This window comes from Phasianus colchicus, chromosome 6 (genome assembly GCF_987193195.1).
Source record: "Phasianus colchicus chromosome 6, bPhaCol1.hap1.1, whole genome shotgun sequence".
Taxonomy (NCBI): Eukaryota; Metazoa; Chordata; class Aves; order Galliformes; family Phasianidae; genus Phasianus; species Phasianus colchicus.
In genome coordinates, this window is record NC_143441.1 from 14,737,792 (window position 1) to 14,758,454 (window position 20,663).

General features: G+C 40.1%; 1 protein-coding gene and 1 long non-coding RNA gene across 13 annotated transcripts in view; both read right to left on the minus strand.

Annotated features, from left to right (window-relative positions):
* Positions 1–15,486, minus strand: part of LOC149917443 (uncharacterized) — a 46,486-nt gene extending 31,000 nt beyond the window's left edge. Inside the window, exon 1 of the long non-coding RNA XR_016467715.1 lies at positions 1–15,486. This exon is cut by the window's left edge and continues 12,558 nt beyond it. This is a non-coding gene — a long non-coding RNA (uncharacterized LOC149917443).
* RBMS3 (RNA binding motif single stranded interacting protein 3) overlaps positions 1–20,663 on the minus strand; it is a 697,193-nt gene that overhangs the window by 412,843 nt on the left and 263,687 nt on the right. The window lies entirely within an intron of this gene.

Here is a 20,663-nt window from a genome sequence, read left to right on the forward strand (position 1 = left end):
AGGAAGAAGGTGTTTTATTTAGAGCTCTGCAAATTTCTGCTTTGCTTTTATACGAGTCACTGTACTTACAGAGATGCACACACAGCTGCATATTTTAGGAGTTTTAATATTCATGATGTATTATGTTGGAATGGTAATCAGACAGCCAATTTTCACTGAGTTTCAAATAGGAGTTGGATACCACACTCTTTCAGTATCTCATGGGGGAAGGGAAAAAATATATGTATATTCACAAACCAGCCTGATATCTTTTCATGAGGATCACTGGCAACGGGTGAGAGGAAGGAAGAGGAAAGCGTTCAAGAAACAGCTGATAGGATATAAAAACTGCTTTCCTTTCCTTTTTATTAAAAAAAAAAAGAAAAAAAAGAAAAAAGACACCAGGTCAGCAATGATGTTTCTATATAAATCAGGTCAACAAACATCACATTTTGAATCTGACACTCTTACTCTCATGATGACTCTTACCCATCATAATGAGATTCCACCATGCTGAGAACTGTGACTTACAGCCTTCCCCAATGCTGTTCACATGCATTTATTTCCATAGTATCTTTTCATTGAGGATAGAATAAAGATTTAAGAGTGGTTAAGGCTAAGCTAGAAGTGGAATACTACTCTAGCATGGCAAAAGGCAATTGTGCTAATGTGCTACGCCACTTACTCAGTAGCACAGAATGAGGAAAATACCAGGCACATCTCCAGTATCAAGCAGCAAGCTACCTTTCAAACTGTAACCCCTCAAAATCTAACACCAATATCAAACCGCTAGGATATTGCTCTGAGCCTTTCTCAAACACAAGTAATTCAATTAATACCTATCAGATTCTGAGCAGCAAAAGCAGAGATTAAAAATAAGCACTGTTGAGCAACAAAATAATATGTTACTATACTATTAGAATCATAGAATGACATAGGTTGGAAGGGACCTTAAAGATCATCCAGTTTCAACCCCTCTATAAAGAGCCCTGTGAAGAAAAACAACCTTGCCGAGATGAACTTTATGTTAAAAAACAAACCCTACAAATCAGAACTAATATATACTCATGCTCCCATATTTAAAAAATTAAACTGTAAACTAGATGTTTGATATGTTATTTATAACATACGCTTGGTAATAAGGATGTAAACCGCACATCATAGACTCCTGACATCAGGACAGATTTCATCTCTACAAGAAGTAACGTGACAAGAAACATGGGCATGCCTGGTTGTCCACAAGTGTGTGTACACATGCACATTAAAAAAAAACATTGGCTTGTATGAAACCAGAATTCAAGATTATTACATGGTTTAAAAGTAAAATGATTGAACAGCTTACTCTACTTCTTGGTCATTTCCTACAAACAGAAACACATTCATTTCCAAGTACTGAGGGAAAACTCATATGCAGCTTTGAAAGTGGTAACAAGTTCTGAATACATTAAATGCAGAACATGTGTTCCCAGTAATAGGGACTACGTCATTTTCTGACTCTCTCATCTCTGATGTGATTCTCACTAGCAAAGTTGTCTTTGTGGCTCTCCACACTGAAAGAAAGAAGATTTAAAGTAAATACATATTTTTTTCCTATCAATCATGATCCTAAGCAAAGATCTATTTTAAAGCAACCTCTTCCTCCAAGATGTATTCCTCACAGTATAAATATCCAAAATGAGACAAGTGTACGTCTTTTTCTCTCAATAAGCACCAATACAGAAGGAAGACTTCTATACACAGAGTCACAAAACTAATTAAAATTAACGACAAAGAAATGCAACATGGATGAATTTCTGTATCGGTAACACTGAAGCCATTTGGCAAATGTCACTCCAGCCAAAGTGACTGTTCTGCTTTGAGAGCCTGGAACTTCTGCAAGACTACATGTTGAAGTCCATCAAAAGGAAGAAAATCCCTTGAATTTATTTTGGAAAAATATTGTTCAGCTGAAAGGACTACTACCCTGATTTCAATATTAAGCCCCAAAACTATCTGATTAGAAACAGGGCCTCTAAACATGTCTAACTTAATGGAAAGAGTAGTATAATATTGATTTTTGCAAGTATTTGACTGGGATGGTAACACACAAAGCAGACTAAAATTTCAGAATCATATTCAATTACCTCACAGGAATAAGGAAGAACAGATCCTTCCTCCTTGGACAGCAGCCTCCATAAAAACACAAGACCTCCTGGAGGAATTCATTTAACATGGTCTTTAAACAAAGCATTTTGTCTAAGCCATTACTGTATGTCTACTTTCCTGCATCTGTGAGAGTAATAATTATTTCATTCAAGTATCCATTTCAACTCATCTGGTCCTGGATTTCGTTTCATACAGCAGACTAGTTCTGCAAGCTCAGCACATCATATCCAAGGATATTTAATCCAAATAGTAACTTCAGCTCCAAAACAGAACCAATGCCACAACACTGTTTCTTACAAAGTTTGGCAAAAGTAGATGAAGAGATATAGCCCAGATCTGCGATTCATACCTCACACTGAGGAGAGGCCACAGGATATATTTACCAGTCTCTCAAGGTGTAAAGCAACCAACTACCGAACTGGCTCAGAGCAAGAAAAAAGGAGGAAAAAAAAAGTTATGGAATCACCAAGATTGGAAAAGACCTCCAAGATCATCCAGGGAAAAAAAAATGAAGCTCAATTCCATAAAAGCAAGACTTCTCACAGCAATTTTGTTTCTTTATGTGGGAAACAGAATTAAAAAACATTTTCCCTGTGAGAATAATTTATGATTTTTCCCAAAGCTCTCCAGCATATCAGTTTACTGACCAGACACCACATATTACCTTGCCATGCTTCACAGCAATGAGGGGAGTGAAGGGGAGGACAATGACACTTGCTTTCACAGAATCACTGAATTGTAGGGGCTGGAAGGAACCTCTACAGATCATCAAGTCCAACCCCTCTACAAAGCAGGCTCACAGCAGGTTGCACAGGTAGGCATCCAGGTGGGTCTTGAACATCTCCAGAAAAGGAGAATCCACAACCTACTTGGGCAGCCTGTTCCAGTGCTCTGTCACTCCTACTTTGAAGAAGTTCCTTCACATATTGGTGTAGAACTTCCTATGCTCAAGTTTATGGCCATTTCCCCTTGTCCTTTCATCTTTAGCATAACTCTACTCTCATTCCACAAAGTCATCAAGTGAAAAAGATGCCACAAACAAAGCAGGAGTAGAATTAAGGTAAATTTCCTTGGGAGGCAAATGCTGTGCTGATATTTAACAAGAAATGAGAGACAAACATTTTTCTATCCCAATACATATGGTTTAAAATGTGTCTAAGCAGCACAAAGGCTGTTCTGAGCAGCTCAGCACAGATCGTACACAGTTACTACTGTCTGAGTTTCCCTCTCACCTTAACTGATCAGGCTGAGACATCATCTTAGGCAGAGGACCTCAATAAGATGAAAGAAAGAAACACGTGACATATAGAAGAACAATTATTAGCAAAAAATGGACTTATGAATATGATGTGTGATATGTAATGTTTTCCTTCAACTGATATTCTCTTTCTTTCTTCTCCTCAAATATGTAAAAGTGCTATAGCATTAACCACTTCAGGCAAATGCATGTTAACACTGCATAGTGAGAGCAGCACTAATAATAAAGATATCTGAGGGAAAAAAAAGTCACTGATGGTAGGGAAGTTACTGAGCATTAAAAGAATAGCCAATATAAAGTTAAATTGGCTCTCTATCTTATATCTTTTGGGAGAAAAAAAAATAAAATCAAAAGCAGGATTCATTTTTTACTGGATCATTATTATGCTCCTCTGGAAATTGTCCGCAGTGACTCTCATTCCAGGAAATAATATAAATTTAGTATTAGAGCTGAACTCAGGAGTCTCACGCACTTTAAAACCACAAATTTAATTGGGTTCTGGAATCAAAAAGTTATATCCGGGTTCCATTTGCCATTCTTTCAGCCTCCACTTGTCCTTTTCAAATCAGAATTGCTAATATAAACTTTTACAAGTCCATAATAGTGAAAACTCTCAAATACAGATAATGGGCTGGATTGTGTCTGCCTCCACAAAAGTGTGCAAAGAGGGGAAAAAAATCACAAAGCCCCTGCATTGCACAATATTTTTTGCAGGGCCAGCCATAATTCACAACCTTCCAATTTATGTAGGGGAAGCCAGTGCTGGACTCTCAAAGTACCTGAGGAGAATTAGGGCTTGTTACTTGTGAGGCAATCAACTTGCCTTGCACAAGGGGAAAAGGACAAGCTGGTTGCTCCTACTCCAAAGAGGCTATAATGGTCCTTTTCCTTCTGCTCAAGCTGTAATGGTCTCCAGGTCTTTCAAACCATAGTAATCTCACCCTCACTTTGAAGAACCCTGAAAATTCTTATTGAGTTTTGACTAAGGCAAGGATGCTTGTGTTGGTTTTGAAGAAAAGGCAGATTGAAACTCAGCACTTAATACGTGCTGCTCCTGGAAAACGACACTCCTCAGCTCTGATTGCACCCTACAGAGCTCAAAACCACACCGCTTTCTGTGCCAAGAGGATGATAAGCTAAGCCTCACTATTCTCAGAGAGGATGCTAGAATGTGGAATTGGACTTGCAGTAGCTGCCTGACAGTAATAGTTTTAGAAAAAACACATGTTACAGTGGCAGTAACATGTTTAAGCCCTGGGTCATATTAGTGACACTCAAAAGTGCTGATAAAATCATAATGCCAAACTGCAGCTAGAAGACCAGTAGTTTATGTAATAAATGACTTCTTTTCTCTGATACAGAACAGGCACTTAACTTTATCCCTTCCCAAAAAAAAGTCAGAAAAATCTGGATTTTCACCCATCACAGCAGAAGAGAAGAAAAATATCACTCAGCTTGTTTGTGGAACAGTATCTCCACATTTTTCTACTCCATTAACATGTACTAATAATTACAAGTCCAGAACAAGCTGCAGAATTTCTGTGCTTCCAACATCCTTCACCAGCAAAGACTTTTTTCTAATTGCTCAGGAAGTGAACCCCTTATAAACATTTGAGTCAAAGCCACCTATTCCTTAACAAACGTGTCTCAAACTAAAGCATTCAATATTTCTTTAATCAAGTGAGCAAGAGAGTTTGAATATCTGAGCAGAACCACTGTGCTATTGAGATTTGCCATTATTATTACTAGAACAGTGAGCAGTGACGTAAAATGGACCGGGATCTCCTCTGAACAAAGCAATGCAGAGGACACGCTCACACAATGGGGAGTTGAAGAGTTTGTACACTATGGGACACCACTCCTCCTTGTCTGGTACATAGAACCAAACATGGGCACTCCTATTCTGTCACAATTTCAAAGTTGCATAAACTATTTTCATGATAATGCTTCAGGATAGTTTAAGTTAATCAGCTTTAATTTACACTCACTATGAAATTAAAGCATTGACAGCTTCCAAATTTCAGCTGAGAGCCACAACTTCAAGCAGAGCAGAGCAAAGTCCTTGAAGTGTATTGTTACCTTGCTTGAAACTGCGTAAACATGTCTTAAGAAAGTCCTCAGATAACAACTGACAATTGAAATGGCAACATGGATAAAGGGTGCCTGTCAGGTGAAAGGGAGAGTCAAACAGATGAAATATCTTGTCCCAGTTTGAATAGAACACGAATGGTAGAGCCCAGAAAGCAATGGATTTCCTTTCAGGCCAATATTCCGTCTTCTAATCTCTGCTATTTCTAAAAATATTTTCCCTTGAAGTCACAACAATAGCTGTGTTGGTTCAGAGTGCAAGTCCACCTAACCCCAAATCCTGTCTTTGACAACAACCGGAAGCAGATGCCAAGAGAACAGCACAGGCACAGAGGAAACAGAGATGCTATCCTCAAATACACTCCCCAGGCATCACCAACTTGCACAGCTGGCACTACTGGAGTCTTCTGGACAGTTTTCTGGAGGCAATTCCTCTGTGTTTAGCATCCCTAGTGGATTTGTGTGCCATGAAATTACACATTCTCATTTTGAACCCAGGTGAACTTTAGCATCCCCTCTGGCAAAGCTATGCTTTTGATCCTTCAGCAGTGCTCAAATCCCCAACTGTTAAGAGTCAAATGCTGGTGCTTAACCCCCAGAGATTTCCAAGCAGACTCACCTTCATACCTTCAAGCAGTCTTAAGGTTTTACCTCCATTCACTTAGTCAAATGTTCTTATCAGCAGTTACATCTCTCTGATTTTCAGTCATCCCCATCATCCCCCCTAAGTATTCATCCCCTAAGTATTCAGTGCAGTCAGAAAAATGCCAACATATGCCATAAGCACAAAAAATAAGAAGTAACAACACCCTCTTTGCAGAAGAAACACTACTTGGAGTAGGAAGCAAGCTGACCGGCTCTTCACTTGCTTCTCTTAAGCAATACTCTGTGCATATGGACAGACAACACTCTCACAGCACACAGATGAGTAATGGCATTACATCTATAAAGGTCAGGCAGAGATATATGAATTCACTGAGCATTTGAAGGAAAACTTCACGTCATTTTTTGTAACCATGTGGTATTTTCATCACAGGCAATGAGAACAACATGCAATTGCCATCCAGACTCCCAGTTTGTCCCACAGTAACTTCACAAACCACTTCTCTGACCAATATGCATCAAACATTCCTAGGAGGGCAGGATTCCCAGATTGGTTTATCAGAACAGCTGTCTACACTAAGATTTCGTGCCTATGGTTACAAGAATGTGCCATGGCTAATCTGGGTCTGGGTGGAATTAACTCCCTACAGCTGCTGGTGCTGAGCTTTCTGGCTCTGTTTTATTTGGCAAAGAACTGCACAGGAAGCTGGAAGACTCAGTCACTACAGTGAAGCTTCTGACATTTTTGTTCCTGCACCCTAGAGAACCCAAACACAACTCCTGCCAGAAATCAGCAAACTATTCCATTTATACAAACAGGTGGGTAAACTCAGGTTGTAGTTTTGTTGTCTATTGATGCTGCCCAAAGCACAAGTCCTCACTAAAGTGTAGTCCTGCCCTTGCAACTCTCTCAGCCAATTGTCCCCACACCCCTTTGGGGACTAGTACCAGTGCTTGCTTGGCCCAACGACAAAAGAATAATTAAAAAAAAAAAAAAAGTTGAACACATTAGCTTTCAGCCAGATCTGCTCCCTAGCCTGATTCACCTGGTAGCCACAAAAAAGCATGCATCTGCATCGGGAAAGGAGCAGCTGCTAGCAAGGACAGAATCTCCTCTAGCACTAGGACTGAATTAAATAACTGTGAGATGGAAGCAAGGTAAGACCACAGCAGCTTTCTCCAGAGCTCAGCGGTGCTGCAGCAAGGGCAGGAAGTGGGTCTGTTTGTCTGCAGCACTGCGTAGATCATCATCCTGCTGTGACTCTGGACAGCCGCTTCTTAAGATGATTTAAATATCTATAAACATTGCCCGCTCAAGATTAAACAAATTAGTTGGTCTGACAGGGCACATTTACTAATTACTTCACCAACCTTCAGATAGTTTATCTAAAACCATTAAGCCCGCTTCTGCTTTCTTAACAGAGAATATACTCTAGGAACAGCATGCTGTTGAGATCCTAGCCCACTTTCATGAAAACAAATGTGAATTTCACAACCTGCCATTCTTGTCCTTGCCACAAAGAGAGGGACTACCTGGCTCCCACCACAGCCCATCTCTGCAGAAACACAAAGATCTTCATGAAACTAGGACAGAAAGTGATATTTTCTCCACGAGACCCAGTCTTTCCAGTTGAACATTAAGTAAGATTATTAGGGAGAGATAGGAGGGTTGCAATGCCCATGACTGATTTATGTTTAGGAATCTTAGGTTACTGGGTGTGCCTACCTGGTGCCTAGCCATAGCCCATTAGTGCTCAAAAGGTACCTCCTGGGGAGTTCTTAAGCATCACTCCACCCTGAACAGGGCTGCTGCATAGAGACCTAAAGCTCTGCCTTCCTCCTGGATGGGGGTACAAATTCCCTGCGCTGTATGATGCAGTAAAAGATCAAACTCAAATATCTTACTCGGGATCAGTAAGGCTGGCAGAAACGTCAATTTTAATCAAAATCCAATAAGAAGTGAACTGGTAAACCTTCAGAGAGCTGCCATGAGCAAAATACATAGAGCTTCACTTTAAAAGACAACAACAACAACATCTCACAGCCACATCTGTGCTAAAATACATTTGACATAGGTCACACTAGGCATCCCATTTGACTTATCCTACTGGCACGTGACCGCAAACTGCATCCCATAGATTTGCAACACCTGTATTTGCCCCAACAGAGACCAAACCTCCCCCAGAGGTTTGATTTGCAGCTAGTGCCCTACAGTAATTTCTTCAAAAGAAGCTGCATGGAGAAGATTAAAAAGAAAACAAAATAAAGCATTTAAATCTGTTTTTCTCTATGGAAAGAGGACCAGCTACCACAGCTACCAACTACACCTGGTCAGGCTTGCAAAAAGAAGGAATCTTGTCCTCTTTTTCTCCTAATAGAATCTTCCTTTTCACCAAGAACCTTGATCCAACGTCCTCACCAAAGAGCGCTAAGATTAGAGACATATTTTCAAGCATTTAGTGCCTCCAACATGCCTCCGGTTACAGCTTTGATTTCTTGGGGAAACTGTCTCAGTGGGAAGCTTAAAAAAAGCAGCATCTGAAATATGGCCAAATTTTTCCCTCACATATCCCCTTCAAATAGTCCACGGCAAGTTATAAATGATGTCTCCTATTAACTAAGGCCTTTTGAGAACCCAAATCAGAGGCAATCCATTAAAATACTACTGACACTGTTGTAAGTAGACTTTAGGATTAAACAGATTTAGGAATGTTTAGATGACGAAGAGCCACAATGTCCATGATGTCCAATACTGCAAGATACATTTTTAGGCCTGCCAAGAGCCCTTTTTTCTTCATTACCCTCTCCTCTTCATCTAAAGCATTTTTCTGCACATAAAACAAATTTCCAGTTCCTTTTCAGCCAATGGATTCCACTAAGCAAAATAACTGAAAAAAAAGTAGAAAGCATAAGAAGAGCCACAAAACAACTTAGCAGCAACCCAGACTCACCTTTAAAACCAGGCTTTTCATTTTAGGTAACAAGTTTCATCCTTGTTGTAGAAACAGGGACAATTATATTCTCCTGTCTTTAAGAAGAGTGGCTGAAAATCATTAGCAACACCTGCATCTGCAAATCATTTTGTAATGCTCTGAATGAAAGACGATAATAAATTACACTGGCATTTATGGAACATTTGCAATTTCATCATTCAAGAGAACACAGGGATTCTGGAGGAGAAGCATGATAGAAAATCTTATATGATAGGAAATAATATGGGTAGTTTGCATTTATATAGCTCCCACCACCTGGGAATATTAAAAAAAGACATCAGCTGCAACTCTGAACATCCTTCAAGAGATTCTATAGGCTTCTTACCAATCTCAGATCAGAAAAGGAAGACAAAATAGTGACTTTTTCTTGAGTTCATACTTGAAAAGCCAGTCAGAAATTCCTTACTCTGCCTACCCCATGACTTCTTAAACACTGAAGTGCCAACATCAGAAAAATTGTTAAAAAAAATAATGAAGTAGTACAGAAATACTTATCAGCACTGCAATGTGGTGTTGAATTTAATATTTTAGCCATGTACTCTGAGCAGAGAGATGAAATAAGTTGCATAGCATGTACGTAACTTATTCCTATAGCAAATTCTACTGTAACTTAATTAACACAAAAATATAATTTTTCCTTCTATTTTTTAAAACTAAATTTCTATTTTATTTCCTAATGAACTACAGCTAAAGTTCCCTTTGCTTCAGCCTTCCAAGAGTGAAACTGTTACCAGCTTATATCTTAACATTTTCTTTTAAACCATCTCTGTTGCAGAAATTTTGGGGAGTACAATCAAGTATAAATTGAAGAACTTCCCAAAGTCATTTGGACTCGAGCATTACAGTTCTGTTCAGCCCCCCTTCTCTCAATTCAGAACATTGTTAGCTGGGGAGCAAAGAAGAATCCAGGTGGCTTATGAATAATTACCACTTTGAACAGTACTTCTCTAAACACATTTCTACTAATACCCTGTTCTAAATTTAATGAGATTTAAAATGCTCTGAATGTAAAGAGAAATATTTACGCTGAGGAGCATTTTCTGACTTGGTTGATTTACTGTTGGTAGAAAGAACTCATTAGCTGTCAGGCCAGTTGTTGAAAAGACCATAATGCCAATGCGTGAAGTTGACATAATGAAAATAAAGGAAAGAATCTGGGCCAAATTCAGAAGCAATCTGTAAGGTAATGTAATTTATACCCACTTATGCTCACTCAGATTCCCTTAGAACATATTCTACCCAATCTATTGATGTATGAGAGACTTTAAACTGATGCAATTTATGTGCCAAAGAGTCAGAAAAAGCTATAAGACCCCAGTGTTGAGGGCACTTAAAGTCATGCTTTCCAACATATTGTTCTCTTCGTTAATCTCTCTTGAATCTTTCCTCCTTTTACCACTTCAGCCTGCAATTTATGTCATTGGGAATCCTCGAGATGCAATGGGCCAAGCGAGAGGCAGGGTGTAGGTAAGAGAGCATGACTCTAAGGAAATCTAAATTGATGGAACACAAAAGCTATAAAGCCAGGTGTCTCTCTCTCACAAACACACACACACCTACTCTCTCCACCACTTAAACTCAATTTGAGATTTGGCTTTGCATGCTCTCCATTACCAATAGCAATTGAATGTGTTACTCACATAGTACAAGCAGCTGCAGCTCACAGACCTTCATATTAAGGCCAGGCAGAACATCATGATGATACAGTTTGACCTCCTGCTTAACAGAAGCCATTGAATATCATCCATTAACCCCTAGATTGAATGCAGCAAGTTGAGGATGAATGAGAAAGGCACCCAGTGTTGATTTAAAAACTTCAAGTGATAGGGGGAATCTGCTGCATCCCTCAGCAATCTGTTCCAGCAGTAAATTACCATCACTTATCAAAACACTCACCATGCCACCATTTGAATTTCACTGGTTTCAGCTTTCACTCATTGCCTACTTTCTTATTTTGTTAGGCAAGATAACTGGATAATCCTCTCTCTGTGTTTCTTATAGAGGATATGTAAGACAGCCTCTCAGCCTGCAGTTCAGGGTCTCATGTCTTCTAGATCCAAAATTGCTGAGACGTCAAGACAAGACAAACATTGTAACCAAAATAGTTTTAGAATGACTTGACTATGCACTGAAAAAACATTTATATATGCTATCCCGATAAAAGCCTTTTCATTCGGAAAAGGAAACGGGACAGCTGGAATCTGGTGACCACAGCTTCCTTCTTCAATTCTGAACACACCAGGACACTATCAGTTAAAGTGCTTACTCTCTCCATTGGCTTATCTGAATTTATTAGGAAGATGGGAAAGGAAAGCAGGGATGCAAGCAGCTTTGTTAGCCACTGCTCCTCAGTCCCTACCAAAAGTCTCCTACTGACAGCTCTTCCACTCTGAGCACGCACTCCATCACAGAGAAAAGTGTTAGGTATATCCCAGAAGTTCTGATTTTGTCACTACCTGATAATATACTGAGGTATGTGGTCAGCAGTAACCCTGGTGGTGGTGACAGTCACATTTTCTGCTTTTCCACTGAACTACAAAATACAGTGTAATAAAAAACCCTCACGCCTCAAGGAAGATCTCATTCCAAATTCCCTTACAGCTCACAGAGCTGTGGGAATCTTTCAAAAACAAACAGAGGGATGCTTCGGAGCAGCACTCTGGTTTCTACCAAGATGTTCTCACAAGAAGATTCATCAGACAATACAATATGCCACCATTGTTTCCGATTTCAGAGGTCAGCACGTTAATCCATTCTGTTCAGGAGCCTTCATACTACCTTGTCCCTGCCAGACCGCTGCTCAAGGTTTCACTCTATTTGAATGAAAAGGCTGAATGATAAACCAGCTTGACTTTTTTTGGTCAGAAATCCAACTCCCCGATAGAAACAACCGCCCCCCAGCAAAGTCCACTTTTCTCTGCGATCTGCTGGGATTAGCTGCTCTTCATCTGGGAGATCTGCTTCCCCACGAGAGGCATGGGGCGCCCACGGCACTGTAAAACATAGCAACGCACTTCCTTTCAGCTACAGCCAGCCACCAGCACTTCCTACCGGGTAATGCCTTTCATCCCCTGGCCTCCTTCACCTCTAGACTTGGCCTCCATCTGTATTTACACCTTCCCAGAATAAAGTCCTTGCTTTACCCACCCACTTAGTAGCTGTCACTTAGCCAGTCGGACTGTGACTCATCCACTTCAAAACCCTGCTGAGTCACAGTCCTCAAAAAAGAAACTTGCGCAGGGAAGGTATGGAGACGCAGCAGGCCATCCAAGCCAGGGAGGAATTCATCCAAGTTGACCCAGTATCTCTACTAGCGAGAGACAAGAAAGATACACTTCATTTGTGAATCGTTATTGTTTTAAAACCTAATTAGCTCATGGTTATTTATAACCAAAATATACTTCAATGGCCTGATTTCCAAAAATATCATACACTCAGTAGCTCCCACCAATTCCAACAGGCACTGAATAGTAAAAGGCAAGATACAGCTACACAGCTGCCTTTTGAAACAAGAATGTACCGTCTGACTGCTTGAACTCATGGGTGAAAACTGACAGAAACACGTGATAACACATTTAACGCCTTTGAAGACTATGTGAAGTTAAAGCAGCAGCTGTAGAAAAAAGTGTATTGTAAAAAAAGAATAAGTAAAGACATTTCAGATGGAGCTGTCACTGCTCAGTTGATTGTGCTCCTTCACCTCCATATACTCTGTTCATAATGAAGTGTCTTCATAGGGGTAGGGATAGCAGGTGCTCCATGAAGCACAAAAGAAGAAATATGAAAATACCGCCTTCCCTTCCCAGCTACAAAGTTATTAGCACACTGGATAAGACACTTGAGGAGGTAGCAGGAGTTTTTTTTAACTGGAGGGTAGAGGCTTCCACAACTTCTTCAGCCACACCTCTCTCCATAACGTAAGGGTTCCTCCTTTCCCATTGTAACACAGCCACTGGTTAGGAAACATCTGGTAGAAATACTGTGAATATACTTGATTTCATAGCTGAGGAAAGGAGATTGGTTTGAAGTTTTAGAAGAGACTTCAAGAAGTCAGGCATCTCTTCTACCAAATTATTAGCAATCATTGAGGGGGAAAAAAAAAATTAAAAACCCTCCTTATTGAAAGATTATGTTCCCTCCTCTCTTCTTTTCTGCAGAAACCTATTAGTATTCCTCCTTCTCCACAAATTGCCCGCTAAATGTACAGTCTAGTTCAAATCCTCGCCTTAATATTCAGTGGTTTACCTTAACCTCTCTCTGACTACCACCAGCATATGTCACCAGAAGCATCCGTGTTCACTGAAACTCATGGGACGCACTCTAAATGCTGGCAGTAGGAAAGAGCTGCCCTAACATCTGGAGCTCACTCTCTGGAGTGAGAATTTAAAAAAGAATAACAACAACAAAGAAAGAACTACAAGAGCAATTATTTTCTGAAATAACCACAGGATTCAATGCCACAATTTGAGTTTCTTCATAAATTTCATACTGTTCACACCCAAGAGAGAAAACCCACACATATAAATTAAGAATGTACTCATCAAGGTATTTCTCTGATGGACTGTAAAGAAAGATAGAGAAAACAGCCCTTATTTTTATTTCTCTTGGAAATTATTTGGGAAGAGCTAAGTATCTTGTTTAAACAGGCAGATTACATAGCTGGATAGATAGATTAGCCACACAAGATTAATACTGAAATGATTTAGAACTGAATATCCAAACCAGCTAGTAAATCCCCCCATTGTAATCTTGCTAGTTTTTAAGAATTTATTCCCATTTACTGATTTAAGCATCTACTTCTATCTTTTTATAAGATAAAATACTGCATCTAACAGTTCTCATGAGCTGATACAGAACTGCTATCCATCACCTGTAAAAATGTAAATATAATTTGAACACATTTCAAACAATCTAGATAACATTGAACAACAACAAAAAAATGTCTGGAAATTAGATATACGATAACTTGTCCCTTGTCTGCTTGATGTGACATTTACAAAAACACATTTTAACAGTAATGTAGTCAAACTTTAACAATGGTGGTTTTTTGTTACCTCAGGAAAATCGTAAAAAGAAAAATATTTAATAATATCTCCTAAAACAATAATTATGATTGTAACATATAAATTTAAATGACAAATTAAACTAGTACTTTATTAGAAAGGTTGGGCCCAAAATATTTGTTCTCCCCCTAAACAAAGATGTGCTACAGACTGCAGAGTTCTTGGGGGACTATCAATCTTTATACAGAAAGCATTCAGATACTGTGGTGATGGGCAGCAGTATAAAACCCTAAGAGTGAGAGAGAAAAACAGATAAAATGCCCTCAGGAACAAGTTTCTTTCCAGGAAAACTTACTAAACCAAAGCCTAAATTGAAACAGTATTATTTTCCCATGTAGTGGCAGTTTTTCATCTCTTAACTCTCTATTGTTTGTAATATACTCAGAAAGTGAAATTTCTTTCCTAAAGGCCAAATTCTGGTAGTCTTTTCCTGCTAAATAATCCCTCCTTGTGAATGCAGTGTTGCTAGAAATTGCAGCTCCCATGTCCAAAAGAAATGAAGAGGAGCTGTAATGGTGCTCACTGCCCTCACTTCAACTTCCCAACAAAACGATGTGAAGATAAAGCTAGTTGGCATCAACCATTTGGCAACACTCTGTTCATTTCTTTCATTGTACTCAACTGGGCAATCTAAGATGTTGTGGGCATTGGGAACCCTGGTGACGTTGGCTGAAATCTCACAAGCTTTTTAGAAGACAAATAAATAAAACGCAGAGTGTGCTGTCTTTTGAATCATTTGGTGTATCTGGGTTAGATGTTCAAGATTTTCCTCACAGTCTAGAGAGATATCTCTAGAGAGATAAAAATGGGTACACATACAAACACACATACTGAAAAATTAGATCCTTTTAAACTAATCTACCTCTAGGAATACTGAATCCCTGCCGCTTAATAAAACTGTGAGACCAAAGTAGTGAGTTGTTTTTTTTTTTTTTTCACAATGCATGTTTCATTAACAGAAAAAACTCCACCTACAAGAGAAGTGTCTATCACCTTTTTTCTCGTCTAAGCAAACGATCATCTTCTGGCAGCTCTTGCATTCCAAACACGATATAATTCTTAAGAAGTAAAAAAGCTGTAAGTGAAGAAATGATGTCCATCCTTCTTATCTAATCTGAGCAGCAAGACAAATAATACAGATAATTAAATCACTAATGTTATGCTACCAACAGTATAAAGTGTAAGAAACAGAGGTATTCGCTTTTGAAATGTATTATATCAGTGCTGTTAAAAAAAAAAAAAAAAAGTTCTTCCCCTGGTCTTCCAACCCCCTTCTTTTCCCCTAAGAAAAATACAGTAAAAGTGAAAGAAGATTTCCCCGTCAGCTTGTAACTGCTATTAAAAAAAAAAAAAAAAAAAAAAAAGCCAGCTTTTAAACCCTAAGGAGCTCCTGGTCTTCAAAAGTGCAAAGTACATACGGTTCTAGTTGAAGTTAATAGGAGCTGCAGGTGACCAGCACTTCTGACTCTGAGGCCCCAAGCTACTGTACAGAGCATTGCCCCTTTGAAATTTCAGCCTAACATTTATCAGCAGCCAACTTGCTGAAGCGCAAGACACATGCATCCTTTTCCCCGCACAGTATTTGCTTGTTAAAAGCACTGAGCAGTTGTGTGAGATGTGGCTCCCTGCAATGCTGCAGCCCTGGTGAAATGGGAGGTGAAAACACCCACTCTGAGCCTGATCGAGTGTGAGCCCCCAGCTATTGCACGTTAGGATATATTTCTGGAGCTCTCCCTGCTGGGAAGAGGCTTGCTATCTCACTGACCTCGGCCACTTTGCTCTTTTGTCCAGCTCCATTTTGTTCCCCATGAAGCCAGCCAGCAGTAGGGGCCGGGGCTGTGTTTTTGAAATGCTGGCAGGACCTCCAGAGAACCGCACCGCCTTTCCCCTGCTGTGCTGCCAGCACCTGAAATCTGCCAGGCAGCAAAGCAGAGCAGGCTGCCCACCAAACAACAGCAATAGAGGGATCAAAGCCCAGAGGAAGCCCAGGGAAGGAGCATAAAGGCACTTTTGAAGTAAACACGTGCAATCACAACTCTAACTATTAGGAAATAAAATGAAAAAAAAGAAATAGAGCATGAACTGGGAGGGTTGAATGACTCATTCCCAAGGTGGTAGAGCAGCAGACAGTATGCAGGTAAACACTAGATAGTTGCCATCTACCACCTGGCCCTGCTCTGCACCACAGCCCCGTACCAGGCAATTCATTTCTGCTACTACTTCTGCTCCTACCCACCCTTTGTGAGCCCACCTTATTCACATTGCTCATCAACTCTTGCAGGCACGGACTAGCTCTTACCCTCTGTTTGTATGCAGCTCAGCACAGCAGAACTGCACAGTCAGAGGTAGCCTACAAAGAATAAAACAACATCAAAAACAATAAAAAAGGGAAGAGTAAGACCAGCTTAGGAAACACCACTAGAATACTTATTCTTAAAAAAAAAAAAAAAAAAAAAAAAAAAAGAGGTGATGCTCAATCAGTGGAACAAGCACCACAACATACACATAAGCTCTGGCTGAAGGAAAAGAAAGAGAACCAGAAGAAACCTTAAGAGGATGAGAAGAAAAAACAGGAAAGGAAGGAAAAAAACAAAATGAAATGGTGAAGAGGCAGATTTTCTAATGCAAAAAAAAAGAAAAAAAAAGGACAAATAACAGAAGAGTAGCATGACTGCTGACTTTCCTTCTATTCATTTCATGCTTATGGTGTTCACACCTGATGCCTCGGCCTCTTTGGGTCTTCCCTTGCCATCTAAACATCAGATTGCCTCTTTACTGAAGCGAGTTAAAAAGAAGGCACTAACTTACCTGACAATTTCTTCTGAGAGTAAATGAGAACAGGAAGGAGATGGAAGCAAATTAAAGTCACGTATGCCTACTCCAGAATAGCTGACTGGCACAGAAAGGAAGTCACCCACCAAAGATTGAGAAATAAAAAACAACTAATAATTTATTCCCTTGCTAAAGAAAAGGAGAGATGAAGCATAAATACAGCCTATTTCACAGGCTGTTGTTGGAGCATGGCAGTCATATTTCATCCCTCAACACAGATTATAAAAATCACAATCTACGTCTTTGTGGCCACTGGCAGAGTTCCTTGTTCTGCTTTAAAAGCACCAATAATCAACCCTTGTTTATAGTGTTTTCACATAATTATTTAAAAACAAAGCCTTTGGGAAACAAGAAGTTATCAGCATCAGGAATATCATCCATTTCTCTTCCATCCACAACATACCTTAAAGTCAAACAAGCCGTATGTTTTTTGTTTTTGTTTTTTTTTTTTTTTAAGAAAGCAACTACTTCCAATACACCAGTGAGGGAAGCACATATGATAATGTCACAGGCAAAAATAAAAGAGGGTAAAAAAAAAGAAAAAAAAATGACAACAGGAAACTTAAAATAAGGCCTGACAAGCCCACAAAGTTGGGCATGAGGAAACCAAAGCCAATAGACTATAATGACCATGCATCTACTAACTACTGTTTAACTATCACCGATCAGTAAATAACTTCTTTGCCATTCACTTAAAAGGGTACTGTAGATTACAGTAATTGTCCTGAAAGATTCAAGCACAGATCAGTCCCTATATGATGTTTCATGACAATTGTTTCTCAACATCCTTCTCATCAATGCCTGAGAAGTGGCACAGCACGGAACAGAAAGGCTTGGCCTTGAGCAGGCACTGTTTGAAAGTCTTCCTCTACTAGGTAAGAGGACACAGCAGTCTTTAACATCCTTGCCCAGCTGCCCACTACATTTTTAACATCTTCTGGAAGAATCTTGGACAAGCACAGCTTGAATCAGTACAATTGCCCTTATCTGCCCTTGTGTCACTGGACACGTACCACAGACTTCTCCTACACCTGCTCCTCCAGGCAGCTCATCCTTTGTGTCTGCCTCAGTTCTCCTGCCAAGGAGGTCACAAGGGCTGAAGCATGCTTTTATCCCCATTCAGGCCAGCCCAGCTGCTTGCCTCAGGTAAGTGTGTTTCAGAAGTACTCTGCAATCCTGGATGTACCATCTGGGAGTAATATTTGGTCTGATTTCGAGTGTTTTGAACACTCCATCTGTCAGAGTTGTGGGCACTCGGCACTTCTGGATAACCAGGGATTAACATGTCACTTCTGCAAATGTTTTCTCTCTGTTTTCCCAGCTTTGCCTCTGCTATTACACCACTCAAGCACGGTATTTGCTCATAAAGCAGCAACAACATTCATCTCCTCCAGAATCTGCCTGAAAAGAGCATACGTGGATGGTACACAACTCTACCCTAAAACCTCACAGTAATCAGTATAGACTTCTGGAGGCTGTGGCCCTTATTCGAATGCAGCAATTACATGAGCAAATAAGGTGTTCAAGGCACCTCTCAGGAAGGGTTGCAAAGATTAGTTAATGTTTATACAACTCGCTGACAATTGAAGCGACTGCTACGTACTGAGCGTGTCCATCACCAGGGAACTATCTAAGCAGAAAAGCGTAGAAAGCAAAAGAAACAAAACTTATTTTTTCTGTCCAGCACAATTACTGCCAGACTTATGCATGCTAAAAACACCCAATAACCCATCCAACACACTAAATTAATGTTTATGCTATTAAGTTTAGACAATCTTATGCTGAAAGCTTTTCAAACTACAGGAAATTACACGTTGCACAGGAACAACCCTATACAATTACAGTGATTTTGTAAAATGGCAGAGATATAAAGCAGAAGCGAACTGGCCAGTGAGGCTGCTAAATCACACAGATAACAAGTGTGTCCTGGTGGGGCAGCTGCCTGTTGCTCTCTCCTGGGCATCTGTGGAGCTGGGAGCTACAGCAGCAGCCTCAAATTCAGATGAGACAGCGCCTCACATAGTTGAACTTGGCAAGGCAGCCACAGCCGAGTGGGACCAACAGGTATCTCCAAGTGCTGTCACCCAGGGGTCCCCATGCATCATCCAGACCTGTTTCCAGACCACCTTACGTCCCCAGCCAGCACCCATAGCAAGAGCGCCAACAGAAAAGGCACCCTGGGATTGTTTGGATCAGTCTGTGTTTCTTTAGGAGGGAAAAGCCTCATAGGGATACCAAGAGTGCTCACCAATCCTGTGACGAGGATGCTCTCCCAGGCTCACAGCTGCTTTCCTAAAGGCCACAGTACTACATCTGCATTATGTTTTTTTTCCAGGAAGGATTGTTTAACAGTACTTTAATGCAGTAAACACCACCTTAATAGAGCCGAGGTGAAGCTTCCAGCTTACCAAGCCATCCTGAATGTTCTGCCAAACATCTGAAAAATTGCAGTGCTTCTGACTTTCCTCTGATGTCTTTCAGGTGTAGAACGGCATTAAAGGTAAATTCTCATGAATGCAAAAATCGGGCAGAGACTTATGCAAGAGCTACCAGTCCTGTTCCTTACCTTACCACACTGCCTACAGCTCATCTCATCGCCAGTCTCCTTTTTTTTTTTTTTTTTTTTTGGCTGAACAATTTCAGAGTTATTTGCACACAGAACAAGTATGTATTATACAGTTCAATTACACGTGGTAGGCTATTGGTTTGCGTCTATCAGCTAAGCAGAACATTGACAGCTGTGTAGACACATCTCAGCTGATACTAAAAGCAGTCTTGTCGGCAGTTTTGATCTTAAAGTAAATACACTGAAAAACTTAGCTCTAATTAGGCTTAAAGGCAGATACAATTTTCTGGAACGAACACAAAATGAATGCTGCCGATAACACCGTCTTTGCAAAATATCTTGTTTGGTTTGCCTTCAGTAGATAGCATTTTCAAGATAAAATATTCTGACTCACAAGTGATATGTTCCTGCTGTTTGTGTGTTGACAAAAACCTGCATTTTGTATTTTAAGTGGTGTGTTATGCTTCATTAATAGGAAATCATCCTCCTGAATCGCAGACATATTAGCTGAGCTCCAAGTGACCTAATTCATTTTTAATATTTCAGAGTTGGTTAAAAGCTGAAACAAGAGATCACTAACACAGCTCCAACACCCCCGCCATGAATCAAAAGATGTAGGGAAAAGGTCATGTGCTTACTAACTGGCACCCAACCAAATTCATCACTCTAAAATGAGAGAAGACCGCATTTCCCATTATGCTTCTCCCTTTGTAAGAGCATCCATCAACTCGCACGATATCAACAAGCTGAATTTATTTATATGCGTGTCCCCTAATAAAAGGTCAGAGATGCAAGAAAGAAGAAATAAGCACTGCAGCCTTTGTCTAAGCAAGAAGCCGTTCCTTCCCTTTAAAGCAACAGCCTTTGAAGACCAAAAGAAGAAACAATTCCCAACCACATAAAGAAACTAACAAGTCCCTTATATGGCTAAGAATTGCAATGTTCTTCCTCCCCCCCCTACCCCTCAGTTGGAAAAATTATAACAAGAGGGGAAAAATAGAGCAAACTTTAAAAAGGCAGTTCTCTGAGCACCAGGGAATTCACACAGGCACATCGTTCCAGCTTTAAGAACTGCTAGATACTTTCTTCTTGAAAGAGAAGGAGGACATTACACCAGGTGAGTCCCTGAAATCTGG